Source organism: Triticum aestivum, chromosome 1A, assembly GCF_018294505.1.
Source record: "Triticum aestivum cultivar Chinese Spring chromosome 1A, IWGSC CS RefSeq v2.1, whole genome shotgun sequence".
Lineage (NCBI taxonomy): Eukaryota > Viridiplantae > Streptophyta > Magnoliopsida > Poales > Poaceae > Triticum > Triticum aestivum.
In genome coordinates this window covers 154,005,547-154,014,172 of record NC_057794.1, presented here as the reverse complement: position 1 = coordinate 154,014,172, position 8,626 = coordinate 154,005,547, and positions in this window count along the sequence as shown.

Here is an 8,626-nt window from a genome sequence, read left to right as displayed (position 1 = left end):
TGTATTCTCGATGGGTGTAAGCTAAGCTTATCATGACTTGCACCCTAGTGAGTGCATCGAGCTCGTAAACATGCCTACTTGAGATATGTTTCAGCATGTGCCAGTTTTCACTAAGTCTGTGATCTGATTATGTTTTTGCCATGTTCACATGCTTGCAATTGTATTTTCTGATCCCTTTTGGCTCAAGGTCACTAAGGGACTTTTGTTAAGCTCTTTGAGTATCTCCATGCCATGCTTTACGTTTCCATGTTCAGGTCCTGTAGCATGTAGTTTTGTTGCTTCGAAGAGTGCTACCTGATCTGAAATTCCAGACAAGTGTTAATTTCACTAAGTCTGAGATCTATTTGCCATATGCATTTTTGCCATGCTTGTTTGAACTTGTTAATTGATGAATTGGCCATAGCTCAGTGCTAGGCTTTTGTTAAGCATCTAGAATGCATCCCTACCATGTATTTTGTTGTCATGTTTGGGTGCTGTAGCATGTTCATCTCGTTGCATTTAGATGGCTACTTGCTGTAAATCGCAGACCGGTGTCATATTTGAATTGCTTGCCATTTCCAAACCGTAACTCCGATTCCGGCGTTCTTTATATTGTTTTCAAGCGATTTCATCTTATCTTTCCAGTGGCACACTTGGATTCCCAAGTTGAGGCCAGGGTCATGCATCCCTTGTCAAATCTTGCATATGCATCCCGCATCGCATACCATCTTTGCATCATGTTGTTTGAGTTGCACGTGGTTGATTTGTGCCCTCGTTGCTTGTTTGTCTTGTTTGGGTAGAGCCGGGAGACGAGTTCGCTAATGAGTAGCCCGTTGAGTTTGCTTTCGAGGATCCAGTCAACTCTGATAACTGTGCAGGCAAGATGATCATACCCTCGAAATCACTACTATCTTTGCTATGCTAGTTTGCTCACTCTTTTGCTATGCCAATGCTATGATGCCTACCATTTTCTTTCAAGCCTCCCAAATTGCCATGTCAAACCTCTAACCCACCATGTCCTAGCAAACCGTTGATTGGCTATGTTACCGCTTTGCTCAGCCCCTCTTATAGTGTTGCTAGTTGCAAGTGAAGATTGGAGGCCGTTCCTTGTTGGAACATTTATTTACTTGTTGGGATATCACTATATATCTTATTTAATTAATGCATCTATATACTTGGTAAAGGGTGGAAGGCTCGGCCTCTTGCCTAGTGTTTTGTTCCACTCTTGCCGCCCTAGTTTCCGTCATATCGGTGTTATGTTCCCGGATTTTGCGTTCCTTACGCGGTTGGGTTATAATGGGAACCCCTTGATAGTTCGCCTTGATTAAAGCTTTTCCAGCAATGCCCAACCTTGGTTTTACCATTTTCCACCTAGCCTCGTTTTCCCTTGGGTTTCCGGAGCCCGAGGTTCATCTTGTTTAACCCCCCCCCCCCTCCCGGGCCAGTGCTCCTCTGAGTGTTGGTCCGAACCAGGCAGCCTGCGGGGCCACCTCGGGGAAACTCGAGGGTTGGTTTTACTCGTAGCTTGACCTATCTGAGTGTGCCCTGAGAAAGTGATATGTGCAGCTCCTATCGGGATTTGTCGGCACATTCGGGCGGTGTTGCTGGTCTTGTTTTAACCTGTCGAAGTGTCTTGAAGAACCGAGATACCGAGCCTGATCGGAACATCTTGGGAGGAGATCTATTCCTTCGTTGACCGTGAGAGCTTGTCATGGGCTAAGTTGGGACTCCCCTGCAGGGATTTGAACTTTCGAAAGCCGTGCCCGCGGTTATGGGCAGATGGGAATTTGTTAATGTCCGGTTGTAGATAACTTGAACCTTAACTTAATTAAAATGAATCAACTGAGTGTGTTACCGTGATGTCCTCTTCTCGGCGGAGTCCGGGAAGTGGACACGGTGTTGGAGTAATGTTTGCGCAGGTTGCTCTCTAGTTTCCCGCTAGCGCTTTGCCTCCTCTTCTCGCTCTCCTTTGCGAACAGGATAGCCACCATACTTGCTAGTTGCTTGCTGCAGCTCCACATATATTTACCTTCCCTTACCTATAAGCTTAAATAGTCTTGATCGCGAGGGTGCGAGATTGATGAGTCCCTGTGGCTCACAGATTACTATTACACCAGATGCAAGGCCTGATGATTCCGCTCCAGGTGATGCGCTCGAGCTCAAGTGGGAGTTCGACGAGGACTCTCAACGTTACTATGTTTCCTTTCCTGATGATCAGTAGTGGTGCTCAGTTGGGGGTGATCGGGACCGTGTCGCATGTTGGGTTCTCTTTTATTTTGCCGCCGTAGTCGGGCCATGAGTGTTTGGTTGATGTAATGTTGTTTATGTACTTGATTGACGTGGCAAGTGTAAGCCAACTATGTTATCTCCCCTTTTATTATCATATTACATGGGATGTTGTGAAGATTGCCTAACTTGTGACATATGCCTTTAATGCGATTATGCCTCTAAGTCGTGCCTCGACACGTGGGAGATATAGTCGCAACAAGGGTGTTACAAGTTGGTATCAGAGCCTTCCCCGACCTTAGGAGCCCCATTGCTTGATCGTTTTAGCAGCCGAGTTGTGTCTAGAAAAATGTTTTGAGTCATTTAGGAATTATATATCAGAGAGTTTAGGAATTCTTTTTACTTCCCAGTCTCCTCATCGCTCTGGTAAGGCATCCTGACATAGAGTTTTGACTCTTCTCTTCTCAAATTTCACTAAAAAAAATTTAGGATCACGCAGGTATCTTGGAATCGTTCCGATGGTTTTATGATGAGAACATTGTCTTGGTGCCTCCTGTCAGGGGTTTTGTGGAAGTGTCCCGGGGAGTTGAGCTCTGAGGTGTTGTCGTCATAATTTTATCGTTGCAGTTCTGGAATACCTGAATTTTAGCACGCCGACATAAAAAATCTCTTTTATGCAGTTCGTTGGTGAGATAACCTCGACGCCATCCAGTACTGGGGCGGGAGTTCGGGAGTATCGCCATAACTTGTATAACGGATGCTTTTCGAAGGTTGAGGTAGATGGTTTCCGAAGTTTTTCTCGGTTATGTGTTGAAGGATGGATACAGCTGGATGTAGGATTTGCTAGAATTGGGTGAGATATTATGATTCCCCTGTATCCCCAACACCTGATTGCATAACCGGAAAGGTTCGGGAGTTTCATAGGTGGGAATTCTAGTAGCTCTAGTTCTTCTTCCACGGATATTGGTTTGAGGTTGGGATTTCTTACCGATTATTCGTTCTTGATCCGTACCTTGTTGATTTATTTCTCTACCTTAATTCTAAGTGGCTTCTCAATTTATGGATATGTGACCATTTCAAGAGGAATGCATTCGTTCATTTTGTTCGGATGTGAAGACTATATGTTGCAATTTACATTCCATTGGATTCAGCTTCAATATTTGTCTATCAATGTGCTAATGGATGTCAACCTCTTCAGGATGGCTCCCCCAACGCGCACGACTCTGAATCCTGATCCGCCACCACCTCCACCTCCTCCGGAGGCATGGCAAGCTGTGATGGCCGCAACCAATGCAAACACACAGTTGATCATGCAAATTCTCCAAGAGCGCAATCAGGGCAACCAAGGGAACCAAGGCAACAATCAGAATCACTATGCTACACTCAACCAGTTCCTTGCTAACGGGCCAAAGACTTTCAGCAATTGTGTTGAGGCAACCGATGCTGACGATTGGCTTGTGGATCTGTGCAAGCATTTCGAGTGCAGCAACGTCAGGCCTGAGGACTTTGTCAAGTTCGCTTCCTTCCAACTCAAAGATCAAGTTGCAGAATGGTTCCAGCAGTACAAGGATTCCAGAGGTGGACGTGTTATCACCTGGGATGAATTTCGTCAAGATTTCCAAGCTCATCATATTCCCCAAAGCGTGGTTGAAAGCAAGCGTGAGGAATTTCGCAACCTGAAGCAAGGCTCTTTGTCTGTCTATGACTACAACAAGTTGTTTCAGAAGCTCGCCCACTTTGACAAGCAGGACATCCCTGATGAGAAGAGCATGATATACCAGTTCAGGGGTGGTCTCAAAGAAGAAATTCAGCTCGCTCTTGTTCTCTTTGAGCCCTTGAGATACGATGAGTTCTACAACATGGCACTGAAGCAAGAGGCTGCTCAATTGAGGTGTGATGCTTCCAAGAAGCGAGTCAGAGATGCTACTCCTTCTTCCTCTACTGAAGTGGCCAAGCAGCAGAAGTATTGGCTTCCTCCTCCTCCGTTCCGTCAGCCGTATCAGCAGAAGAGCAAAGGTGGCAGTGGATCTTCCCACCCACCCAACCCTGGCTTTCAGAACAAGACTTCCTCTCAAGCTCCAAGATCGAGTGCTCCGTATCACCATCCGCTTTCAGAGGTCACGTGCAACAAGTGCCAATAGAAGGGTCACTATGCCAACAAGTGTTTCAACCAGAGGCGTCTTCCTCCTCCTCCTCCTGTCAGATCGGCAAGTACAGCTGTGGTCAAGCATAACCCCAAGCACACCAAGGTCAACTTGATGAATGCAGCTCAGGCAGAGGATTCGTCAGATGTCATCATGGGTAACCTTCCTGTTAATGATATTCCCGCAAGAGTTCTTTTTGACACTGGTGCATCGATTGTTTCATGTCAAAGCCATTTTTTACCAAGCATGAGTTCGTTTCTTCTCATTTGGGTAAACAAATGGATATCGTTTCTCCTGGCAAACGTTTGAGTGCAAGTCTGGAGGTGCCAGATGTTACTATCACCTTGGGCGATTACAAGTTTCTTTCTTCCCCAATGGTTCTTGGCAACTCAGATATTGATCTTATTCTCGGAATGGATTGGCTTTGTAAGCACAAGGCTCAGCTTGATTGTGCATCCAGGCAGATTCAATTGACTCATTCGTCTGAGGATGTAATTGTCTTTGCCGCTCGTGATGATACCATCCGTCTATTTTCTCTCAATGAGAAGGGTGAACTGGATGCTATCTCGCAGATTCCAGTCGTTTGTGAATATCAAGACGTCTTTCCAGAAGAGCTTCCAGGAATGCCTCCTCATCGGCCAGTTGAATTCGTTATTGATCTTGAGCCTGGCACGGAACCTATGTGCAAGCGTCCTTACAAGCTCGGACCTGAAGAGTTGAAGGAGTTGAAGAAGCAACTCGATATTCAAGAGAGAATGGGTCTCATCTGGCCTAGTTCTTCTCTGTGGGGTTGTGGTGTTCTTTTTGTGAAGAAGAAGGATGGAACGGACCGACTTTGTGTTGATTACCGTCCATTGAACAAGAAGACCATCAAGAATAAATACCCACTTCCCAACATCAATGAGCTGTTCGAACAACTCAAAGGTGCCCAAGTATTCTCCAAGCTTGATCTCCGTATGGGTTATCATCATATTCGAATCCGTGAGCAAGATATTCCCAAGACGGCTTTCAGGACAAGCTATGGTTCATATGAATACACTGTCATGTCTTTTGGTCTCGTCAACGCTCCTCCGATGTTCTCTCGCATGATGAACTTCATCTTCAATGCCTACACCAATGACTTTGTTTTGGTCTATCTCGACGACATTCTGGTTTTCTCCAAGAACAAGGAAGATCACGCCAAGCACTTGCGTTTGGTGCTTGATAAGCTCAGGAAACATTAGTTCTATGCCAAGTTCTCCAAGTGTGAATTTTGGCTCGATGAGGTTCTTTATCTTGGTCATATCATCTCTGCCAAGGGCATTGCCGTGAATCCTGAGAAGGTGTCTGCAATTGTGAATTGGGAACCTCCTCAGAATGTGAAGCAACTCCGTAGCTTCCTCGGTCTCGCAAGCTATTGCCGAAGATTCGTTGAAAACTTTTCTAAGATTGCGAAGCCTCTCTCTAATCTTCTCCAGAAGCACGTCAAGTACGTTTGGTCTCCGGAATGTGACATTGCTTTCAACACTTTGAAAGAGAAATTGATCACTGCTCCAGTTCTGACTCCGCCTGATGAATCCAAGCCGTACGAGGTCTTTTGTGATGCCTCTCTCCAAGGTCTTGGAGCAATGCTGATGCAAGAGAAGAAAGTTGTTGCTTATACCTCTCGCTAGTTGAATCCTAATGAGAAGAACTACCCCACTCATGATCTCGAGTTGGCGGCAGTTGTGCATGCTCTTTTAACTTGGAGACATCTCTTATTGGGAAGAAAAGTGGACATTTTCACTGATCACAAGAGTCTCAAGTACATCTTCACTCATCCTAATCTCAACCTCAGGCAAACTCGATGGGTCGAAATGATTCAAGAGTATAATCCGAGTATTGAGTATACTCCAGGCAAGGCCAATGTGATTGCTAACGCATTGAGCAGAAAGGCTTATTATAACAGTCTGATTCTTAAGCCTTATCAACCCGAGCTTTGTGAAGCTTTCCGCAAACTTAATCTGCAAGTTGTTCCTCAAGGTTTCCTCGCCAACCTTCAAGTCTCTCCTACCTTGGAAGACCAGATTCGCCAAGCCCGGCTTCTTGATGCTATGGTGAAAAAGGTGAAGATTGGGATTGCCAAGAGTCAACCCAAGTACAAGTGCTACCATCTTGATGACAAGGACACTCTCTTCTTCGAGGATCGTATTGTTGTTCCCAAAGGTGACCTCGGTAAAGTGATCATGAATGAGGCTCACAATTCTCTCCTCTCCATCCACCCTGGGAGTACGAAGATGTATCAGGACCTCAAGCAGGCTTATTGGTGGACTCGAATGAAGCGCGAGATTGCTCAATTCGTGAATGAATGTGATGTCTGGAGAAGAGTGAAGGTAGAACACCAAAGGCCAGCAGGTCTCCTCCAACCTCTTGCCATTCCAGAATGGAAGTTTGACCACATTGAAATGGACTTCGTGACTGGGTTTCCAAAGTCCAAGCGTGGCAATGATGCTATATTCGTTGTCATCGACAAACTCACTAAAGTGGCTCATTTTCTGCCTATAAAAGAGTCAATCACTGCAGCTCAATTGGCGGAACTCTATACCTCTCGTATTGTCTCTCTGCACGGTATTCCATAGGTGATCTCTTCAGACCATGGCAGCATTTTTTATCCAAGTTTTGGGATTCTTTTCAAAAGGCCATGGGCACCAGCATCCGCTTCAGCACAGCTTTCTATCCTCAAATTAGCGGTCAAGTCAAGCGTGTCAACCAGATTCTTGAAGATATGCTCAGGGCTTGTGTGATCTCCTTCGGCATGAAGTGGAAGGATTGTCTTCCTTATGCTGAATTTTCCTACAACAACAGCTTTCAAGCAAGTTCAGGCAAGGCCCCATTAGAAATTCTGTATGGCAGGAAGTGCCGTACCCCTCTCAACTGGTCTGAAACCGGTGAACGTCAGCTTTTGGGTAATGACTTAATCACAGAGGCAGAGGAAATGTGCAAAGTCATTCGAGATAACCTCAAAGCAGCCCAATCCCGCCAGAAGAGCTACTATGATAGTAAGCACCATGATTTGGCTTTCGAGATCGGAGATCATGTTTACCTCCGCGTCTCTCCTATGAAAGGTACTCGTTGCTTCAGTATCAAAGGGAATCTTGCCCCTAGATACGTGGGACCTTTCAAGATTGTCAGCAAGAGATGCGACCTCGCCTATCAACTCGAGCTTCCTTCAAACTTTGCAAATGTTCATGACGTGTTCCATGTCTCTCAGCTTCGGAAGTGTTTCAAGACTCCTGACCGCACCGTCAACTTCCAGGACATTGAGCTCCAAGAAGATCTCTCTTATCGTGAGCACCCAGTTGCTATTCTCGAAGAGACTGAACGCAAGACTCGCAACAAGTCAATCAAATTTCTCAAAGTCAAGTGGTCACACCATTCCGACCGTGAAGCTACCTAGGACCGCGAGGATCACCTCCGTTCTGAGTACCCGGCGTTCTTCCAGTCCTAGATCTCGGGACGAGATCCTTTCGTAGTGGTAGAGTGTTGTAACACCCCGGATGTGACTTTCCCAATTTGTACTCCAACTCTTGCCGTTTCGGCTTTAAGTTATTTTATTTTCTCGGGTTCGAGTCTTTGTCTCCGTGTGTTGTTGTCGTTGTCATGCATCTCATATCATGTCATCATGTGCATTGCATTTGCATACGTGTTCGTCTCATGCATTCGAGCATTTTCCCTGTTGTCCGTTTTGCATTCCGGCGCTTCGTTCTCCTCCGGTGGTCATTTCTACCTTTCTTTCGTGTGTGGGGATTAAACATTTCCGGATTGGACCGAGACTTGCCAAGCGGCCTTGGTTTACTACCGGTAGACCGCCTGTCAAGTTTCGTAAAATTTGGACTTCGTTTGGTACTCCAACGGTTAACCGAGGGACCGAAAAGGCCTCATATGTGTTGCAGCCCAACACCCCTCCAATTTGGCCCAAAACCCACCTAAACCCTCTCCATCATCTAGAGCGTTCGATCACGATCGCGTGGCCGAAAACCGCACCTCATTTGGACTCTCCTAGCTCCCTCTATGCCTATAAATAGACACCCCCGAAAATCTCCTTCTCCTTCCCCCCAAAAAAACCCTAGATCCACCCACTCGCACCGCGCCGGACATTGTCCGTCCGGGCCGGATGCGTACGCGTCGCCACCGCCGCCCAATCACCCGCCGCCACGTGGCCCTCCGCCTCCTCCCACCGCGGAGGCCCGCGAAGCCCAAGGTCGGCCCCCGCGGCCCGCGGCCGCCCGCCGCCGCCTACCGCGCCCCGCCATCGCTGC